Here is a 22,142-nt window from a genome sequence, read left to right as displayed (position 1 = left end):
ACTACAGTGGCACCAGAGAAGGCAGGAGAACTGGCTGCTCTGTGGGCAGGAGATTGGCTGTTGGCCACTTTGGGTCCCCCATCCAGGTCCCCCATCCATCGAGATGAAGAAACCGGTATGTTCTACCGGCTCACAGCCACCGCTACCAAGAGGAGGAGGCATAGGGTGCTAATGGTCAGGGACTTCCTTCTGAGGGGGGATGGAGGCATCTGTTTGCTGACGTGCTGTGGTGTCCCAGGAGATGTGCTGCCTGCCTGTAGCCCGTGTCCGAGTCATGGAAAGATTGCCGAGGCTCATCCACATGGGCACTAATGATACTGTCAGGTGTGACCCAGAGCCGAGCAGCTCTGGGAGCAGGGGTGAAGGGGTCTGGAGCGCAGGTTGTTTCTTGTCTGTCCTCCCAGCTGAGGGTAAGAGCCCAGGTAGGGACACATGCATCCTGGAGATGAATACGTGGCTGTGCACATGGTGTCAATGGGAGGGCTTTGGCTTCCTCGACCATGAGAGTATGTTCTGCAAAGAGTGTCTGCTGACAAGAGATGAGGTCCACCTGCCCGAGAAGGGGAAGAGCATCTTCCTGCACTGACTCGCTAACCTAGGGAGGAGGGCTTTAAACTAGGTTCAGTGGGGGCAGGTGACAAAGCCCACGGGTAAGCATAAAAAGAGGTGACCTTAACAGAGTAAGGTGAGGCCATGGAAAATTACAATAGGATCCTAGGAGCAACGAGAGGGAAATGGCAATGGAGGAATCTGCTCAGTATCTTAGATGTCTGTACACAAACGCAAGGAGCATGTGGAATAAACAGGAAGGACTGCAAGTATTAGCCATAAGCTCAAGTCTGGCATCACAGAGACTTGGTGGGATCAATTCCTATAAGTTCTTGGAATGTGTTGGGGACAACTTTGTGTTTCAGAAGGTAGAGGAACGAACCCTACGCACAGCCATTTTAGACTTGACTCTGACCGACGGAAGAATTGGTAGCGAGTCTGAAGGTGGAAGGGAATATGGGTGAAAGTGACCATAAAATGAGAGTTTTCATGAGCCTAAGGAAAGGAAGGAGCAAGAGCAGCAGAATATGGACAGTGGTCTTAAAAAAGCCGACTTTACCAAACCCAGTGAGCTGGTAGCTGAGGTTCCCATGGGAAGAAAATCTAAGGGATAAAGGAGAGAGGAGAGCTGGCGATTTCTTAAGGAGAGAGTATTGAAGGCACAACAGCAAACTGTCCCGATGCGAAGGAAATATAGGAAAAATAGTCAGAAGCCAATATGGCTCCATCAGGCACTCTTTAATGACCTGAAAATAAAAAAGGAATCCTACCAAAACTGGAAACACGGATTAATTGCTAAGGAGGAGTACAAAAGAATAGGGCAAGCTTGTAGGGACCAGATCAGAAAGGTCAAGGCACAAAATGACTTACACCTAGCAAGGGAGGTAAAATAGGAATAAAAGGTTCTTTAAATACATTAGGAACCAGGGAAAGACAAAGGAAAGTGGAGGTCCTCTACTTAGTAGGGAAGGAGAGCTAATAACTGGTGACATCAAGAAGGCTGAGGTGTTTAATGACAATTTTGTTTGTCTTCACCAAAAAGGTCAAAGTCGAAGTTTCCCTGAGCCAAGAGCTCATCAGGCTGATGCAGTTAGGGTACATCAGTTTCATAGCCAGCAACACAGAATTAATATGAACAAGGGGAAAGGAACGCAACCCAAAATGGGGAAAGAACAGGTTAAAGAGCATTTACATAAGTTACATGTATTCAGGTTGGCAGGGTCTGATGAAATTCATCCTATGATACTTAAGGAACTAGCTGAAGCAACCGCGGAACCATTAGCAATTATCCCTGAGAACTTCTGGAGGACAGGTCCCAGAGGCCTGGAGAAGGGCAAACACAGCACCTGTCTTTAAAAATGGGAACAAAAAGGACCTAGAGAATTATAGACCAATCAATCAGTTTGTAAGCATCTTGAGGATACCAGGTTCCAAGGTATCCAATGCCAAACCAACCTAATTTCCTTCTTTGACAGGGTTACTGGCCTAGTGGATAGGAGGGAAGCAGTAGACATGATATATCCTATATCTTGATTTTAGTAAGGCTTTTGACACTGCCCCCCATGACATTCTCATAAACAAACTAGGGAAATGATGTGTAGATGAATTTAGTATAAGGTGGGTGTGCTACTGGTTGAAAGACCACATTCAAATAGTCATCATCAATTGCTCGCTGTCAGACTGGGAGGGCGTATCTGGTGGGGCCCCACAAGGGTCAGCCCTGGGTTTGGTTCTAGTCATTAATGAAAATATTGACTTGTAGACTGGAGTGGAGAGTATGCTTATAAAATCTGCAGATGACACCAATCTGGGTGGGGTTGCAAGCACTTTGGAGGACAGGAGTAGAATTCAAAAGGACCTTGATAAATTGGAAAATTGGTTTGAATTCAACAAGATAAAATTCAATGAAGGCAAGTACTTCACTTAGGAAATAAAAATCAAGTACAGAACGACAAAATGGAGATTGAATATGAGGCGACAATGAGATGGAGTTGCAAAAAAAAAAAAAAGGCTAATATCATTCTGAGGTTTATTAACAGGAGTGTGGTGTGTAAGACACCGGAGGTAACTGTCCTGCTCGGCTCAGCACTGGTGAGGTCTCAGCTGGAGAACTGTGTCCTGTTCTGGGCACCACCCTTTGGGAAAGATGCGCAAAAATTGGCAAGGGTCCAGAGGAAAACAACCAAAATGATCAAAGGTTTAGAAAACCTAACCTATGAGGAAAGGTTAAAAAAACAACAACAACTGGGCATGTTTAGTCTTGAGAAAAGAAGTCCGGGGGGGGGGCCTGACTGAGAAGTCTTCAAATATGTTGAGGGCTGTTATAAAGAGGACTGTGATCAGTTGTTCTCCACGCTCACAGAAGGCAGGACAAGAGGCAATGGGCTTAATCTGCAGCAAAGGAGATATAGGTTAGATGTTAGGAAAACTTTCTAACTCTCCGGGTAGTTACGCTCTGGACCAGGCTTCCCAGGGAGGTTGTGGAATCCCCGTCACGGGATGTTTTTAAGAACAGGTTGGACAAACAGCAGTCAGGGATGGTCTAAGTTTATTATTTATTATTGATGACTTTGCGAGGTCCCTTCCAGCCCTACCTTTCTAGGATTCTGTGGCACCCTGAGAATTTGAAAGTGAAACTGACTCTAAAAAAAAACAAAAACTGACGCCATTGAATTTCTTTGTCCAAGCTGAAAGAAACGCAAACAGTAAACATGCAGGTAAAGAGATGAAATGTTAATTCAGGTTTGAAATTTTCCCCAGTTTTAATAATATAAGAGGTTGGTAACATGGGTAAGGAAATTTGCTTCCTTAGCCCAATTCTAGCAACATTTACTATGGGTGTAGTGCTTACTAACATGAATCGTCCCATTGAAACCAGACTATTCTTGGGAGCAAGTCTTTGTGTGGTATCTCACTCTGACAGGTGCATTAGGACTGTCTTGTCTCTCTCCCCAACAGAAGTTGGTCCAATAAAAGATATCGCCTCCCCCACCTTGTGTCTTGATGCATTGGGAAACTGTTGCTTGGGACTTGGGAAAACTGCAGCTCAGACTTTGGTTCCCAGCCCCCCAGAGATGAGAAAAGACACTCTAGGAGAATGATGGAGGCCAAGCCTAATTGCTGTGACTGTGACGGGTTAGATCACAGAAACCTCCTGGGAGCTACCTCCTGATGTGCCCAGACTACTTCTACCCCTGCTTTTCCTGCCAGCTCAGGACCCCAGCACCCTGTCTTGCTGAGCCAGACACTCCCGTCTGCTCCAACACAGACCCAGGGTCTGAATTACGTGCCCCAAAGCTGCAGGTTTACCTGAAAGCAGCTAACAGAAGTGTTTCTGTCTTTAACACTCAGATGCCCAACTCCCAATGGGGTCTAAACCCAAATAAATCCGTTTTACCCTGTATAAAGCTTATGCAGGGTAAACTCATAAATTGTTCGCCCTCTATAACACTGATAGAGAGATAAGCACAGCTGTTTGCTCCCCCAGGTATTAATACATACTCTGAGTTAATTAATAAGTAAAAAGTGATTTTATTAAATACAGAAAGTAGGATTTAAGTGGTTCCAAGTAGTAACAGACAGAACAAAGTAAGTCACCAAGCAAAATAAAATAAAATGCGCAAATCTATGTCTAATCAAACTGAATACAGATAATCTCACCCTCAGAGATGCTTCAGTATGTTTTTTCTCAGACCGGACACCTTCCAGGCCTGGGCACAATTCTTTCCCCTGGTACAGCTCTTGTTCCAGCTCAGGTGGTAGCTAGGGGATTCTTCATGATGGCTCCTCTTTCCTTTTGTTCTGTTCCACCAATTTATATGTCTTTTGCATAAGGCGGGAATCCTTTGTCCCTCTCTGGGTTCCCACCTCCTCCTTCTCAATGGAAAAGCACCAGGTTAAAGATGGATTCCAGTTCAGGTGACATGATCACATGTCACTGCAAGACTTCATTACCCACTTGCCAACACACACGTATACAAGAAGACTTACAAGTAAAACAGAGCCATTTGCAGTCAATTGTCCTGGTTAATGGGAGTCATCAAGATTCCAAACCACCATTAATGGCCCACAGTTTGCATAATTACAATAGGCCCTCAGAGTTATATTTCATATTTCTAGTTTCAGATACAAGAGTGATACATTTATACAAATAGGATGATCACACTCAGTAGATTATAAGCTTTGTAATGATACCTTACAGGAGACCTTTTGCATGAAGCATATTCCAATTACATTATATTTACTCATTAGCATATTTTTATAAAACCATATAGACTGCACCGTCACACTGCGCCTATGAAAATCAAGTAGAAAGTTGCTTTTTGTTTTTCAAATGATGCTCCCATTGTACATAGGAGCAAAGAGTGCCCCTGGAAATACGGATTTAGATGTAAGAATGCGGTAAGGTTTATTTTAAATGTTATGTATTGATTTTCCCTTTGGTACAGCAGCTGAGGGCAATCGTTCTAAAACACTGCATCCAGCACGCGTCAGTCCCTCTTCCAGTTGGTCTTTGCGCCGGGGTACAGAGCCTCCTTCTGGTGTGCTTAGGAGAGATGAGCTTGTAGGCTTTGGGCACAATCCATCTCTTAAAGCGACAAGGGTGAGATCTACAGAGAGGTCCGTATGGAAGGGAGCCCAGGGGTATAATGCCTGTATGAGACGTGATGGATGGTAGTTCTTTTGTTCTTTCCTTCCCCAGAGTCCTTTGTAAGAGAGGGATCCATTCTGGGCACCCTCCTCTCTCAATCCCCGCCCACTTGCGTCCTGTAAGAATTTTGAGAGAGGGTTCGTTGTAAGGATTTTGGGAATTGCTGGAACCCTTTCTACTGTCGTACAAAATGTTGCCACTGAGAATAGAGTCAGCCTCCGAGTAATCTCTGCATTCTCCCTGGTTACAAGCAATGTTTATTTTATACAGGCAAGTTTTCTACTCTACAAGAATGACTTTTACAGCACAGAGCAATAGCTCTGCAGAGTGTGTTTAGTGGGAGAGATGTGCTCTAAGGGATATTTAAATCAGAATAAGTTTTTCAACAAATACAAGCTGGGTTACTGTATTTAAAACAGCTGGGTCCAAAGCTGTATTAAAGAACTGAACAGCCAAGCCAAGATGAGTCTCACGTGTTATCCTCTTTAGATTCTGCCTGGAAGTCTCAGTGTACAATCTTTCGCCTCCATTGTGAAGGATCTACAGCAGATGGTCTGGGCTTCTTCTCGTCAGGATGCACAAGCCAGGAATAAAATCAGTGTTGAGTTTTCTGTTAGAGAGTAAGAGAATTTGAGTGTGGGGACCAGATTGGAGAAAAGGGAATAAGTGCATACTTCCTTTTGATTTTGTTGACTTGTTATGCAGTGGAAATGGAAACGGCACGAGTCCTTTTTGTCTAAATATCTGCCCTCCCAGTGCAGGAACTTTTAGCTGTACTCCCCAAACCCCAGGTGATGGGCACTCTTTTGCTGCTGCTAGGAAATTGGAATTATATCTGGCAGTTATATGGGGCAAGAGACACAGCATCTGGGGGCGGCTGTGCTGTCCTGAGGTAGGAACCCTAGGAGCCGTCTAGCCTGGGGGAGAGTGCCTGAGCTGAACTTTCTTAATGTTCATTCTCTTGTGAGAGCCCGACTTCTGGGCCCTTCTGGCTTCGCACTGCATGCACTTTGTTTGGAGAAGTACCGGCGCGCACGCCTCCTTGTGATGGGCTCTGTATGTTTTGTACAGCTGGGAATGAGTGTTAGCAAGCCACAGAGAAATCAAACGAAATGGTTTGTTGTAACAGTAAAAGCTTTGTTATCTAGCATGTTGGGGGAATGGAGAGTGCCGGTAAGTAAAAAAAAAAAAAAAAAAAATTCCGGTTAAGAGGGAGGGAGTTTGGGTGTGGGAGGGGGCTCAGGGCTGAGGGTTGGAGTGCAGGAGGGGGTGTGGGAAGTGGGCTCTGGGAAGGGTTTTGGGGTGCTGGATCCAGGCGGCTCCCCACAAGTTGCGACATGTCCGTGCTGCTCCTAGGCGGAGGCTCGGCCAAGCGCCTCTGCGCGCTGCCTCTGCCTGCAGGCACTGCCCCTGCAGCTTCCATTGGCCGTGGTTCCATTGGCCAGTGGGAGCTGCGGAGCCAGCGCTCAGGGAAGGGAAGGGCTGGGGCAGCGCGCAGAGCCGCCTAGCTGCACCAGGGACGTGTTGCTGCTTCTGGGGAGCCACGTGGAGCCAGGTAGGGAGCCTGCCGGCCCCACGCCAACCGGTCTATAAACCGGACTTTCAATGAAGATCAGAAATGCCGGTTTATAGAGCTTTCCGGTTGGTAAAGTGCCGGATAACACAGCTTTTACTGCAATTCTATTCTCCCAGCAGCGCCAGTGTGGGTTAATACCTCCATATGTAGAGATCAGATAATTATTTATTTCATTTTTAGCATATAAGAACTGTCTCCCTGAAAGCTTGACCCAGTGGAAGAGAGTCGTGTCCTTTGTGAAGAGGAGCAGTTCTTAACTATTTTTAAAGTTAGATTTTGCCTTCCTTGTAAGATATTTGCCTAACACTTGGTTTTACTAAGGACTGACCACTCCTCTCCTTCGAAATGTTCCTGGTGGGTCTGTGCTTTTGCATATGGTGGCCCTCTGCTGCAAAGCTGGAATAGGGCTTTGAAGCTCTCTCCACAACGTCTCTTAAGGAGGCAGGAGAGAAGGAGGTTGTCAGTGGAACTGCAGGACTCTTGTCGATCCAGTAAGAAAAACAAAATCCAGGCCCATGATTCTTAACATTTTCTTGGCAGACTGAGTCCATGTCCCCCTGGCTTTGTTTTAAAAGCCATTTCAGGAGGAAATGGACTTTCTTACATTTACTATGCACAGGGCGCTTGGTGCTGTACAACATTAAAAAGTAGACACGCTCCCTTTGTGTTTTAAATAGAGACGTGTCAACGAGTGCACTGGAAGCCTAACCCAGGGCTTTGTTTGCTTTCTGTGGCAATGGTGTTTTTTCACTGACGTGGATCAGCATTTGGGAGAGATTAGAGAATCAGCTAGAATGCGGTAACAGACAAACACCCACACACATTAGTAATATCAGGTCTAATCCTGCCCCATTGAGTTTTGTGACTGACTTGAATGGGATCGGGGTTGAGGGGCCCCATTGCGTTTGTGAAGAAATAACCCAAATAGGAGAGTCTTAGCAAGGGAAAAATCTAGTCTTTAATTACATAGCTCTGGCACCCCAAACAAACCAACCAAAAATGGCGTGTCTCTTTCTGCATCTATTCTTATTTTGGGGTGTTTTGTGCCCTTACTGGTTTCTGCCTGTCCTGTAAAATTGGGATCAGTCCCTTTCCGGGTGCTGCACAATCCAATGATACCTGGCCAAGGCATCTCGGAGGTGATTGTGCATTTCTCGTCTCTCCATGCTCTGCTCTCTCTCGGACCCTGGGGCAGGATTCAGGCAGTGGCCGTGAATGCAGGGAGGAGAGAAGGCACTGGAGAAAGGCCAAAGCACTTGGTTAAAATTATTCTTGGGGCACCTCAGCTTCCAGTGATTTCAATTGGACTTGTGAGTACTCAGCACCTCTGAAATTTGGCCCTTCCCCTTGCTTTGCCTCAGTTTCCCAGACTGCAAAGTGGGGATAACACCACTGACCTAGCTCACAAGGCTGCTTAAAGATCAGGTCTGTGACGTGCCTTGAAGATTCATAGATTCCCAGGCCAGAAGGGAACATTGTGGTCTGACCTCCTGTATAACACAGGCCAGGGAACTACCCCACAATAATTCCTAGGGCCGATCTTTCAGAAAAACATCCAGTCTTGATGTAAAAGTTGCCAGTAATGAAAAACCCACACGGATCCTGGGTAAATTGTCCCGACGGTTAATTACCCTGGCAAAAATTTTCACCTTATTTCCAGTCTAAGTTTGTTTAGCTTCGGCTTCCAGGCATTGGATCGGTATTAGACCTTTCTCTGCTAAACCAAAGAGCCCATTATTCGATATTTGTTTGCCATGTAGATCCTTATATAGACTATGATCAAGTCACCCATTTACTTTCTCTTTGTTAAGCTAAATCGATTGAGCTCTTTGGGTACGTCTACATGGCAAGGAAAGCCCAGGGTTAGTGGGACTCGAGTCAGCTGAGCCCGGTTAGAGAACCCGTGGCTTATGGAACCATACCCTGATTTCGGAGGCCCTGGCAAAGGACAGTTGAATGATGCTCTCGGCAGGTGTAGAATGGTGGTTGAATGCGCTTTTGGCAGCTTGAAATTCCATGGGAGATGTCTGCAGACCCGTTTGGCCACATGGAAGCACACACAACTCCACAGCCGCCCTACTCAGTCTTGAGCCACTTCATCTGTGTCCTGCACTGGTCACCGGTCCGGTAAATGTTCAGTGCTGCCAGCTTCTTCACTGTATGCTGGGGTGCATGGTCGTTCCTTGTACTCCCACTGTGTGGCTGGCCTCGCACCAGAGATTTACCAAAGTCTGGCTGGGCTGCCGTGGCCACGACGCAGCGCGCTTGGCAAAACGTTGCTTCTGGCACGTCTGCAGCTCGGCGGTCAGGCGGCTATGGGAAGGGGTCAACACTGACTCACCAAGCTGCTGCGCTACACCGTGGGGGCTACTTCCATTTCCCTGGAGTCGATTGGAAATTCCGGGCATGGAGAGAACAAAGGAAGTTGGCCCATGGGCTTGTGGGATACTTTTCGGCTGATTCCCAGGATCCGAGTCAGTGGGGAGGTGGAGGGGCTGCGTCCACACTGAAAAGCAGTAGGGCTAGAACCCTGGTTCCTGGCTTGACTCGGTCTCGAACCCTCCACCCCCGTGGGGCTCTAGGACCCTGGGTCTGAGCCTGAGATTTGTGTGTGAATGGAAGGGAGGGTTGGGCTCAAGCCTGGGCTTATATTGCAGTGTAGACGTACCATTAGAGTCTGTCACTAGCAGGCAGGCTTCTAATCCTTAATCATTCTCGGGGCTCTTTTCTGAACCCTCTCCAATTGATCAACATCCTTCTTGAATGGTGGGCACTAGAGCCAGACACAATTCCAGCAGCAGTCACACCAGTGCCAAATTATTCATCCACCACAATGAGCAAGACGATCGAATATCGGTAATACAGCAAAACCCCTGCATAACGTGGGCAAAAAAAAAATCTCTTCACTACCTTCTATGAAGGTGTTATAAATAAGGAGTTAAAAATTAAAAGTATTTAAAAACTCTGTTGCCTGCATCCCCCTTCCAAGGTCAAGCTGAGGTCTGGTTTTGGTACATGTAACCATCTAATACTCTGGCCTTCCACATTTTTAAATTGATGCCTGTCACTATAATGCTGACCTAAAAGCTGAAAGGGATTTTTGAGAATTCAAGTTGCTGGAGCCAAATGGAAAAGTGTTCGACCCACAGCTCTGCTGAAAATTGTGTTCTCGATCGTTCTGAGCCAACTTTGGAAATCTAGTACAGTATTGGCTTTGCTGGGACACGGCAGAGTGACCTGCATTAATGATCTGCTCAGGCGCGGAGGAATGGTGGCAGACTTTCCCCACTGCTGAATAATGCACATTGCGTCTCTACAGTCAGACACACGCAAAAGGCAACATCGAGACAGCCCCACAATTGGTCAGGATGAGATCCCATGCCCGGCAGGCCGGGAGGTGCCTTTTTCCTTTCTGCGGTATCTTTCAGGGAATTTAAAGCTGGTGAACGATGCTGAGCAAACAGCCCTGGAGGCTGATGGCTGCTTCACAGCCACAGAACAGGCCCAGTATAGGTAGCAGCTAGTGCAGGCTTCTCTCCCCCGTCCCCTCTCCCATCTAGCATGCTGCAGCAGCCACCTGTAGCAAATGATCAGAGAATCCAGTTGTGGCAACTCATCTGTCTTCCCTTGCCTGCCGGGTTAAGTGCTCGCTCAGAGATCGTATTCCATGTTCTTGATACGTTACGAAATAGAAAGAGAGGCAGTTGGAATATAAAGGAAACCGCATCCAGCCATACCACGCACAGGCTCCAGACCTGCAGTCAGATCTGCTGGAGGTCAGTTGGGCTCTCTCCACATGTGCATATAAGGGTCCACCCATGTGGCGCTGACTGCAAAATCACCGCCCCAGCATTTGCTGCCATTTGAGGGCTGAGGGATTTTCCCTTGTGTAAAGCATTCAAGGACTAGTGTGGTGGTCATTACCTCACAAGTCCCACTGTTGAATTAGATGTTCCTGGAAGACGTCAATATGAAAAATATGAAGACAGCTGCAGCTGTTTTTCACGGTCTCTCGTACTCTTAATATAGGGAATGAATTGATGGGACGTTCCAGGTCAGACTGTAGGCACGAAGGCAGATGTGCTTCAGTATCACAAAGCCAGCTTTCTTCTGTTGTGCAATCCAAGCGTGTCTCCTAAGAAGGGCAGTACAAACGCCTTCAGTCACATAAAAACCAGCCAGGTCCTCCCAAGTCACCTGGGCCTGTGAGAAAAAGCCACTTTCAGCGACTGTTTTCGAGCAATATTTTGTACTGCTCCAGCGCGCCACCTGTACTTTATTAATTAGAGCAGAGCAGCAAAGACCTGAGACTGACTGTGCTGCAATCTAGAGACGTTTCAGACACAGCCATGGAGAAATTGTGTTTTCCCCCTCTCCTGCAAGTCCTGGTGTGCATCCTGCTCCCCTTTCCTAGTGAGAGCATGATTGGGACGGAGTGTTGTATTCTTGATGATGCAGCGAGTCTTGGGCTTTAGAAATGCTTTGGTTTAACTATTAAATCAACAACGTAGTGGATAAAACCAGAGGCAGTGTCTCCTTTTTGAGTCACCATGTCTCTCTAGCCTACTTCCTTCTCTGCACGTTCTCCTAGATCCATGCAGTTATCACAAGTGACACTGCCACATTCGTGGACCCCTAAATTGCCAGGATAGGGCCAAGGCTTGTTCTTGAGCCCAACATAATGTAGACGGGTGTTGGACAAAACATAGTCAGCCTGCGCCACCAGCCTGAACTCACAGACCCCAGAGTGGACATCTGTGCTAATACACCTCAGTCCTGATCTCATTGTGTCAGGTTTTCTGGCCATTTTGTGATGACAGTAGTAGATGTCCATTAGGAAGTAAGTTGATACCAGAGCCAGTTGAAAAATACCAATTGTTTTTTCAAGGGAAATGTCAAACCATTTGGGTTTTTTGCATTTTTGCAGAAATTTTCCATTGAAAACGTTTTGGTTTTTCAACCAAAAAATGAAACCAAACAACGAAACAGTTTTGGTTTCCAAAACTGTTTTCAGGAAAAAATTGCAATTTCCAAAAACCTGATTTTGTTTTTTTTAAACCAAAACTGGATATATTTTAGAACCATTTTTTTTTTCAATTTTCAGTTTCTGGTTTGTTGTCCAAAACCAGGAAAAAATCATCAAAAATTAAAAAAAATAATAATAATAAAAAAAGTGAAATATTTTGTTTGCAACAAAAAGCCATTTTGGTCAAAATTCTTTTGGATGAAAATGTTTTGACCGGCTCTAATAATGAATCCTAGCTCTTCTCATCAGTAGCTCTCAAGGCGCTTGGCAAAGGAGCTCAGTCTCATCGCTTGGTAAAGTAGGCACAAGCAAACAGCATGTGTTTTAATACAGCTAAATGTAAATGTCCGGGAACAAAGAATGGAAGCCATGCTGCCAGGTTCGGGACTCTGTCCTGGGAAGTAGCGACTCGGAAAAAGATTTGAGGGTTGTGGGTAATTAGCTGAATGTGAGCTGCCAGTGTGATGCTGTGAGCAAAAGAGCTAATGCCATCCTGGGATGCATAAACAGGGGAATCTTGAGGAGGAGGAGAGAGGTTATTGTATTTGGCCCTGGTGTGACTGCTGCTGGAATTGTGTACACAGTTCTGGTGCCCACAGTTCAAGAAGGATGTTGATAAGTTGGAGAGGGTTCAGAGGAGGGCCTTGAGAATGATCAAAGAATTAGAAAGCATCCCTTCTAGCGATAGACTCAAAGAGCTCAGTCTGTTTGGCTTAACAAAGAGAAGGTTGAGGGGTGACTTGATCCCAGTCTGTAAGTGTCTACATGGGGAACAAATATCTAATAATGGGCTCTTCAGTCTAGCAGAGGAAGGTCTAACAGGATCCAGTGGCTGGGAGCTGAAGTTAGACAAACTCAGACTGGAAATAAGGCGTACATTTTTGACAGTAAGTGTAATTAACCATGGGAACAATTTACTCAGGCTCAAGGTGGATTCTCCATCACTGATGATTTTTACATCAAGATGGGATGTTTTTCTGAAAGCTCTGCTCTAGGAATTATTGTGGGGCAGTTCCCTGGCCTGTGTTATATGGGAGGTCAGACTAGATAATCACAGTGGTCCCTTCTGGCCTGGGAATCTATAAATCTTCAAGGCACGTCACAGACCTGATCTTTAAGCACCCTTGTGAGCTAGGTCAGTGGTGTTATCCCTATTTTGCAGCCTGGGAGACTGAGGCACAGAGGGAACAGGTCTAATTTCAGAGGTGCTGAGTCCTCACAATTCCATCTGAAGTCATGGGATGCTGCCATGCTCAGCACCCCTGGAAATCAGGGCTCTCAACGTATGGCTGCAGAACGAGTCAGTGAGTGACAGAGCCGAGATTAGAACACAGGCATTCTTGGTTTCTTCACCCGAGCTCGGTTCCCTAGACCAGGCTGCCTTTCGGAAGCAGTGAAATCCGTCGTGGCTGGCTGGCGTTTGTGCGACACGCTGTAGGTGTTAACAGAACAGGGCGTGTGCTGTGTTTTCAGCGCGATGCACCAGAATAGTCGCAGTTTCAGTACAGGGTGTGTGTGCGGACGCACCATGTCCTGGTTGTGTAACTGTGTAAGTTGGTGGAAGGTACAGGCTGGGAGCTGTAATGGTGGAAGCCCTTCTCCATGAGACTGGTACCGCACAAGAAACGGGGCTGGGTAAGCTTCTGCCGCGTCACTCCATCTAATGTGCTTCCCCATGACATAGATGGATGTGGATGGGAGGGAAGCTCAATCTCCGTGGATCTTTTGGTCCTTGGCACCAAAGCCAGCCAACTCGGGGACAATGGTGGTGGCTGATTGTTGGGTTGTGGCTATTTCTTTCCTGTAGTCTGCACTGAAACCCAGCTGGTTTGCCAGACATCCTACCGTACTCTAGCTGGTGTCTTCATGTGGCTCTAAAGCAGATTGCACTGTGAGAAATGTAGCATTAGAATGTCTGTGAGATGTCTTGATGTGGTCTACCCGGAGAGAGTCAAAGCTTTTCCTTTGAAGCCCTTGGAGGGAAAGCGAATGCCTTTGTTCTGATGTTTGCGGGGCTTCAGAGCTGTGAAAATCCTTGAGCCCAAAGACGACTCCCTTCATTAACCTCGGAGTTATTGGCCCCAGATTGTTCATAAGGCTCAGTCACGTGAGGGATTTGATTATTTATACAGTTAATGTTTCACAGAGTCAAAAGTATTAGAATTAAACAGCTAAAGAGCTTCCAATTTCGCATGGTTTAGGTCTAATAAAACTATTCCGATCTGGTGGTGTCTTTGCCCCAGGGGGATTTTTTTCATTAGCTTTTGACTCCCCCATGTTTGAGGCAGATTGATCAGTCAGTTTCAGATTAAGGGAATGCGTGTACGTTGGCGGCTGGGTTAAATAACTGATCTGCAGGGCTGCGTAGCATTGGAGATTAATGTAGATGGTTTAATTGTCATCTGAAACAGAACCAGCCCCAAAAGGTCCGTTGAATTGAAAACCCTTTAGAAGAACATTAAAAGTTTGTGACCTGTTGTAAACGCAAAACAGAACAGGAAAATGGGTCTGTTTGCATTCCCGTGTTTAAGGTGGATAGCGTGCAGGAATTTGGGTTGCTTAGAGTTCAGTGCGCCTGGCTAATGAGCACTGTTTTGACTGTTGGGCCATTCTGACTTTATATGTAGAACAAAGCCAGAAAATCTGGCTAAGAACAGCTAGGAGATCGTGTCCTCTTGAAAGAGAAATATCCACAGCTGCCCTTGTACCATAACTGCATTTTTCTGACTCCTGATCATAGGCTGCGAAGCCAGCTACCCTGGTCCTCCCAAATATTGCATTGTAATTCCAGGATTTGGCTGGTCGCCTGGCGCTTTGCTTTTCCCTGCTGCAGCCATGGGGATGGCTGGAGAGTGCCTCTGGAATGCAAGTCCGCAGGGTCATTGTGTTTGGCACGTGGCAGAGATTTGAGGGGGTAGGGGGCGGGGAGAGGTGCCACACTGGTTAGCTCACATTCAAACAAAAAAAAACTCATGAATTTGAACTTGACATCTGTGTTAGGCACTGGCTAAAGGGACCATGCTGACCAGGTCCAGCTCTTAGCCGGTTAGAAACAGAGGCTTACGAAAATATAAATGGCTAGAGAACGTCGGTGATAAAATATGGAAAAACTGCAAAATGTGCAACTTCTTGGGCAGGCTCCTACAGTGTTGCTTGAAATGAGCAGTTGAATTAACTGGATCCCAGCGTTCCCTTCCCCGTTTGCTAGCTTGGACAGTGTTTGTGTTGCAAGTAACGGCTGAATGTGGGTAAAGGTGGGGGGCCGGAGCTCATCATTAAATAGTGCAGGGCCGGTTGAAGCATCAGTATTGTGTTGGGTTTTATGGAAGCATCTCTGCTTTTATTTTGTAAAAAGCAAACTGGCTTGTAATGCACTGAAAGAATTGAATGCTCCCTGCATTATTAACCTTGGTCGTGTTTTTAGGTGGGCTAGTTATTTTATTTACACCTGCGCGCTCTCCCTGTCTCACACACGTACTTACATATAAAAGAATGACAGGCTTCTGCCAACCACTCATGGTTGTAAGAAGTCCCCCTGTGCTGTTAAATTAATTTGCTTCCCTTCGGGCGCCCCTGTGGCACCACGTAAAAATGTTACAGTCATTCGTATGTTACATTAGTTATGACCAATCTGTGATTGAGCCCATATACCAGTGGTCCCCAAACTTGTCAGGGTTGCCTGCCCCCGTCCGTGCCTCCTGTGTGCCCCCCGCCCCTGAGCCGGGCCGAGAGCAGGACAAGGGCCAAGGCTGGGTGTGGAGCCGTGGCCAGGCTGCGGTCGGGGGCAGAGGCTGGGGGTAGGGCTGGGAGTGGAGTGAGGCTGGGTGATGCTCCCTCCCTGCCCCCCCCCCCAAACATTTCTCTGCGCCTCCCTGTGGGGGGCACACCCCACAGTTTGGGGACCTGTGTCAGTTCTGTAGCATGCCTATGGAGCTGGCACTGAGTGGGCATAATGGCTGGGTTACAGGTGTGTTGAGACCATAGCCTATTGTGCTGACCGCTATCATCTCCTTGTTTCCTTGCACTCCCCGTCTGTCTGTATCCATCTGTTGTCTCTTGTCTTATACTCCTGATAAGCTGAATAGTGCGGGGGGATTTTATTCAGGTAATTGGGAGTTCGGATAATCAAGAGGGCAGGAGCCATTCAGCAGCTGGGGGGGCTCATCATGGTTCGTTTCCTACCCATCCTGGCTGGGGGTCTCTGCTCTGCCCTGCTCACTCACTTGCATAACAGCGGTACTGCAGGGGGCTCCCTGTGAGGCCACAGGCCCGGTGACACCTGATCGCTGCAGGCGCCCGGTGCTGGGACGGCTCCGGTCCTGCCCTGGCAGAACAGAGTCCTGGGCCGGGGTCTATGCTCAGCCCCTTCAGCTCCCGCAGCTTCCCCTCTTGCGCCTGCTGTCACGGGAGCGAATGAGTGAGTGGGGCAGCGTTAAATCTGCTTAGGGAACAAATCTGCTAATGAACAATTTCTCTTTGCTGTTAACGGCACAACAAAATGTGGAAAACTGTTTGAAGAGTTCGACGTCTGATTGTCTGGAGTGAGTGATGAGCAATGGCTTGTACTTTTCAGGGGGGTAGAGATTTTATTTTCCACATTGCATGTTTACAGTTGTGGTAGAGCCTCAGAGTTCAGCACACCAGAGTTATGAACTGACCAGTCGATCACATACCTCATTTGGAACCGGAAGTACACAATCACGCAGCAGAAGAGACAAAAAAAGCAAATACAGAACAGTGCTGTGTTAAAGGTAAAGTACTAAAAATATTAAGGGAAAGCAGCATTTTTCTTCTGCATAATAAAGTTTCAAAGCTGTATTAAGTCAATGTTCAGTTGTAAACTTTTGAAAGAACCAGAACATTTTGTTCAGTTACCTCCATCCCCAAGGTGTTCGTAACGCTCAGGTTCTACTGTATTGGCCTGCTCCAGCTTTGATACACAGCCGGTGGAAAAATTCCATTCCAGTCAGTACGTATCAGCTGTTCTGTTCTCTTCAACGGTGAACTGAATTGCTTTAAAAAAACAAAAAAAGCTTCTCTCTATAGATCTTGAAGTCGTTAATATAGGACAGATCCGTAGCCAGAATTGAAGATAAGCACATTTTAAAAGAAAGCTCTAATTTTTAAATTCTGTTGATTTTTACCAGTGAGGGCCTGAGTTTGAAGTTTTCTTTTTTTTTCCCCTGAAAGAGTGGCTGACTTCACAAATAACTAAACTATTTGCCCAACCGCTTCAGGTATTGATGTTTTCAACACGTGCAGAATGTGGTGGATCCTGGCAAGTCAACAAAAGTGCTGTTTTGTGCTGTTTTGTTTATACATTTTTTTTTTTCAATTTATTTGTAGGTATTCCCTCCCTACTCAGTGTATTAAGAATTTAAGATTTTTATTGGGGTTTTGTTTTTATTTGGCATCTTATTTATATGGTAGTATTGCAAAATAAATAATGAATAATGATAGTAATAATTTTTTTTCTTTTGAGAGAGGCTGGTATATCTAGATCATAAGACCAGGATAATTTTAACTATTCGTCTGTGTGTGCGTAGTGACCTGGATATATTTGACAGTGGACACTTTACAAAGTTATAACAGCCTTACATTTTTATATCTGTTCTGGGGCATAATGCCAGGCAGAAAGGTAAATAAGCTCTAATGAGTCCTGACCTGTATGGCTTTGGTAGGTAGCCAGGTCCTTCGCTGACCAGTCAGATTCCTCCTTCCATAATGCTCCACATGGCTTGCATGGAGTGTACGAAAGATCTGTCTGCATTAGAATCTCAATTTACTGCTAAAACTCAGCTAGGAAAATTAGCAGAGTTGCCTAAAACTTGCGGAAAATGGGGCCAAATTTATTTTTTGTGCCATTCCTGACCTCAGCATCTCTTGCCTCCGCTTCACACAGTTCGTACTCACCTCCCCGTTCGGGACTGGACAGCGGATGAGTGACTGAAGGTTGAGAGTTGTGTGGGAGGAGACCAGAAATCAGGTCTTGGGTCGTGACATTTGCTAACGAAAATCTGCATCCTGGTTTCTTTCATACACCGCTCTGGCAGTGGAGGGTGGGGCCAAAGAGGCTTGTGGCGGTTCCCATGGCCGTTCGGATATTTTGTTCATCTGGCTTTCAGAGGGGAATGGTGATGTGAGGGGGAGTGTGGAACAATTTTAAAACCATACCAGTCCTCCCACAACACTGAGGTTTTCTCTCATCTGTGAATCAACGTTCCTTGCTGGGGGGAACCCCTGCATCCCCTCTGAAGCTCTGGGGAGTGCAGGGCTGACTGCATTACAATTGATCAGTAGGGATGGACAGATATACTAGGGCGGCCCATCCAGTCTCTGCTTTATTTGTTTATTCTTCTGGTGTTGAGGCAGGTCACTTAACGGCAAGGGAGCAATCTGCTCTTTAAAGGCAGGAAAATCGGTGGTGCAGAAGTTTGTACATGGTCTCATTTGCCACATGAGAGAGGTTGGTGGGTATATGACAGAGGTCTATAAAATCATGACGGGTGTGGAGAAAGTAAACAAGGAAGTGTTATTTACGCCTTCGCATAACACAAGAACTAGGGGTCACCAAATGAAATTAATGGGCAGCAGGTTTAAAACAAAAGGAAGTATTTTTTCACACAAAGCACAGTCAACCTGTGGAACTCTTTACCAGAGGATGTTGTGAAGGACAAGACAGGGTTCAAAAAAGAACTAGATAAATTCATGGAGGATAGGTCCATCAATGGCTATTAGCCAGGATGGGCAGGGATGGTGTCCCTAGACTCTGCCAGAAACTGGGAATGGGCAACAGGAGATGGATCACTTGATGATTATCTGTTCTGTTCATTTCCTCTGGGGCACCTGGCATTGGCCACTGTCAGAAGACAGGATATTGGGTTAGATGGACCATTGGTCTGACCCAGTAGGGCCGTTCTGATAAAAACTTCTAAGAAGTAGCGGTTCCTTGCACAAAATAAAAATCATTTTAAAATCTTGAAAGTAGGTCTTGGAGCAAGGATGTCCAGGACTGTGTGAGATGAAAGAATTACACTGGATTATTCAAAAGCTGAGGCTTAAGCCTCTGGGTGTCTCTGCTGACAGATCTCCTCTTGGATTTGGCTTCAGCTCTCTGCCCACCCCTTAGTAGCTAGTCAGGGGTTCTCGCAACAAATGTTTTGGTGGCCTCCGAGTGTGGCCACCAACTCTTGCTGGTGGCCGCACTGACACTTTTTCTGAATATTATTTATTTTTTCTAAATTAATAAAGTAATATGCACATCTATACATCCAAATCATTGTCATTTATTTATGTAAGGCTTTGGGGTTTTTGCAGACTCAATAGTGAAAAGAATGCACATGTCTCTATTCTTTACTGGACTTAACCGAATAGAAACACAAATAAAGTGCTTTGCACGGTCTTGTCTTTTTTTATTATTGTTTCTTTTGCTTTTTTGGTAAAAGTGTTTGTACAACAATTTTGAAGTAAATTTAAAAATGCTTTGACATAGTAGAAGTCCAAATAATAATGAAAAACATCTCTGAGCGGCTTGGGTCTGGGGAGGGGAGAGGAGGGGAGACATGGCTGTGCCTGCAGCTGGCCAGGGGCTCCTCTGGGCAAGTGGTGGGGCTCGGGGCCTTGGCCTGTCTTGAGCTCCTCTGGCTGGGGGGTGGGGACTCTGGGCTGGGGCAGAGGATTGGGGTGCAGGGGATGAGGGCTCCAGCTGGGGGTGCAGGCTCTGGGGTGGGGCCGGGGATGAGGGGTTTGGGGTGCAGGAGGGTGCTCCAGGGCAATGGCAGGGAGAGAGGACCCCCCCCCCCCCCGAGCTCTCTCTCCCTGCAGCAGCACCTGGACTGGGGGGAAAGGTGCCTCTCCCCGCTGTGGCAACTCCGGGGCTGGGGCTGCAGGAGAGGCGCTCCTTTGCCCCAGCAGGTCTGGGCTGGGTTTGGGCCTGGGGAGGGGCACCCAGGTTGCACCTGGGGTCAGCCCAGGCCGCACTGTTCCAGCTGCCGCAGGGCTGGGCTGCAGCAGAGTTGGGGCCGGTGGAGGGGCATCCCGGCCGCAGCAGGTTGGGGTCTGGGCTGGGTTGGAGGAGGGGCATCTCGTCCGCAGCAGGTTGGGGGCTGGGTTAGGTTGGGGGAGGGGGAGGGGCACCCCTCCCCCGGCTGGTCCCCGGGCGGGTTCCCTGAGTGCCTGCGTGGCGCTAAATAGGCTGCTGCGTGGCCATGCAGCTTACAGGGAACTTGGAGGGGCTGATGCCCCCCCTTCCCGGCTCAGGAAACTGCTGTGGCCCCAGGGAAACCCCCTGGTGGCCGCATTTGAGGAACTGTGAGCTAGATCATCCGTTGCTGTGATGCCAAAATATTGTTAGGTTGACAAGTACAAGACATTGGCATGTCCAGAGCAGGAGAGTCTACTTTGTGAGTTGTTGTCTGTGGACTGATGAAATTAGCCTTTGTAGCAATCCTCACTGATGTTTGCTCATTAAGATGGATCTCTCTCTCTCTCTCTCTCTCTCCATCCTCTATCTCAGACATTTACGTGGCCCCCCATTACTGGCCTCACAATCTCTAGTGCCTTCATCTGCACAGCACCCCCAGGGGGCAGGGCAGGGCTATTGCCTCCCTTGTACCGAGGGGGAATTGACTCACAGAGAGACTAAGTGACTTGCTCCGGGTCACACAGGGAGTCTGTGCAAATTAGGGAATTGAACCTGGGGCTAATGTGCTAAGCACTGGACCGTCCTTCCTCTTGGTTTTACTGGTTACTGTTACCTGAGCCAGAAGAGCGAGAGAAACCTCTCCATTAAACAGCCAGATTTGTTAGCCTGGAAAGCAAATGATTAGGCAGTGGCTGAGTTAGACATTAGCAAATTTCCATCTATGTGCTTCCATTTTTAATGCCTTGGAGCGATGAAAGGCTGTGTTAGAGCGCCACGATCCCTTGTACCCCATTGCTCACGTTCGCCTGTCGGCTTCATGGAAGGGAGGGAAAGCTTCCAAATCTGTTACCTTGGAGATGGCCCAGGTACTATTGGTTGGATTCCTGCCCTCTAGTTACAGGGTAGATAACGGGTAACAAGGCTTGGCAGGATTAGATTTTTGTCGGTAAATGTCGGTAAACCTCGATTTCACCGCACACATACACACCGATGCACAAATAGTTCCATCAATAATCAGACGGTACAGCTAGGCAAAGTAAGGCAAATGCTGCGTGATAACTTCTTAGAGTTTGGCTGAAGGATATTGACTCTGTATATTTTGACATGGGTTGTTGACAATTTGGGTTTTAACAGTTATAAAGCTTTAACTCGGGGGTCGGCTACCTTTCGGAAGTGCTGTGCTGAGTCTTCATATAGTCACTCTAGTTTAAGGTTTCGCGTGCCAGTCATACATTTTAATGTTTTTAGAAGGTCTCTTTCTATAAGTCTATAGTATATAACTAAACTATTGTTGTATGTAAAGTAAATTAAGGTTTTTAAAATGTTTAAGAAGCTTCATTTAAAATTAAATTAAAATGCAGAGCCCCCCGGACCGGTGGCCAGGACCCGGGCAGTGTGAGTGCCACTGAAAACCAGCTCGCGTGCTGCCTTCGGCACGCGTGCCATAGGTTGCCTAGCCCTGCTTTAACTTTTTGAATCTCAACATTTGCTGTCAAATTATTATTGCCTGAGACCTCTCCCCAGAATTTCCCACATCTGACCATTTAAAATGATAAAAATGGGGAGGGGGAGGCATAAACCCATAATTATGTGCAACAATGAAAATTTAAATTGATTAAAAAGTTGGGGGAGGTGAGGTGCTTAAAAATCAACATCCATGTTACCCGTCAAAGTTATGAAATAAGAAATACTGAATTCTGCCAGGCCCTACATATAGCTTTGTTCTCCTGACAGCTACCTGAGTCTAAGCACTGGTCGGGCCGGATGCTCTCAGACCCGTGCATACGGCCTGAGATCTGGCAGCTGACATACAAAGCAAGGGTGGGTATGAGTTTGAGTCGTCGGACAATAAAGCAATGTAATTCCTATGTGCATAAGGAAAAAAGGGCTGGGAATTAAGGGGCAGAATGAAGGTGGTGTAGCAACATCAACTGAATTTTCTCATTTAAAATGTGTGTGCGTCTGCTCACTGCAGTATGCCAGTACCAGTATTGGGTTTACAATGGCGCCTTGGTGCTGGGCCCACACTCAGACTGTGGCCCCTCCCCATGCTCCGCCCACACTCCACCCTGAGGCCATGCCCCTGCTCGGCCTCTTCCCCTGAGGCCCCACCTGCCACTCTCCCCTCTCTACCCCCTTTCCCCCCAGGCAAGCAGCAGGCAGGGTCCGGGGGAAGAGGCCAAGTGGGGGTACAGCG

The 22,142-nt window shown here is 47.0% G+C and overlaps 1 protein-coding gene across 1 annotated transcript in view; it reads left to right on the top strand.

Moving 5' to 3' along the window:
• Nucleotides 1–22,142, top strand: part of ZSWIM5 (zinc finger SWIM-type containing 5) — a 158,230-nt gene that overhangs the window by 64,465 nt on the left and 71,623 nt on the right. The window lies entirely within an intron of this gene.

This window comes from Emys orbicularis, chromosome 8 (assembly GCF_028017835.1).
Source record: "Emys orbicularis isolate rEmyOrb1 chromosome 8, rEmyOrb1.hap1, whole genome shotgun sequence".
Taxonomy (NCBI): Eukaryota; Metazoa; Chordata; order Testudines; family Emydidae; genus Emys; species Emys orbicularis.
This window is presented reverse-complemented; position numbering and strand designations above follow the sequence as displayed.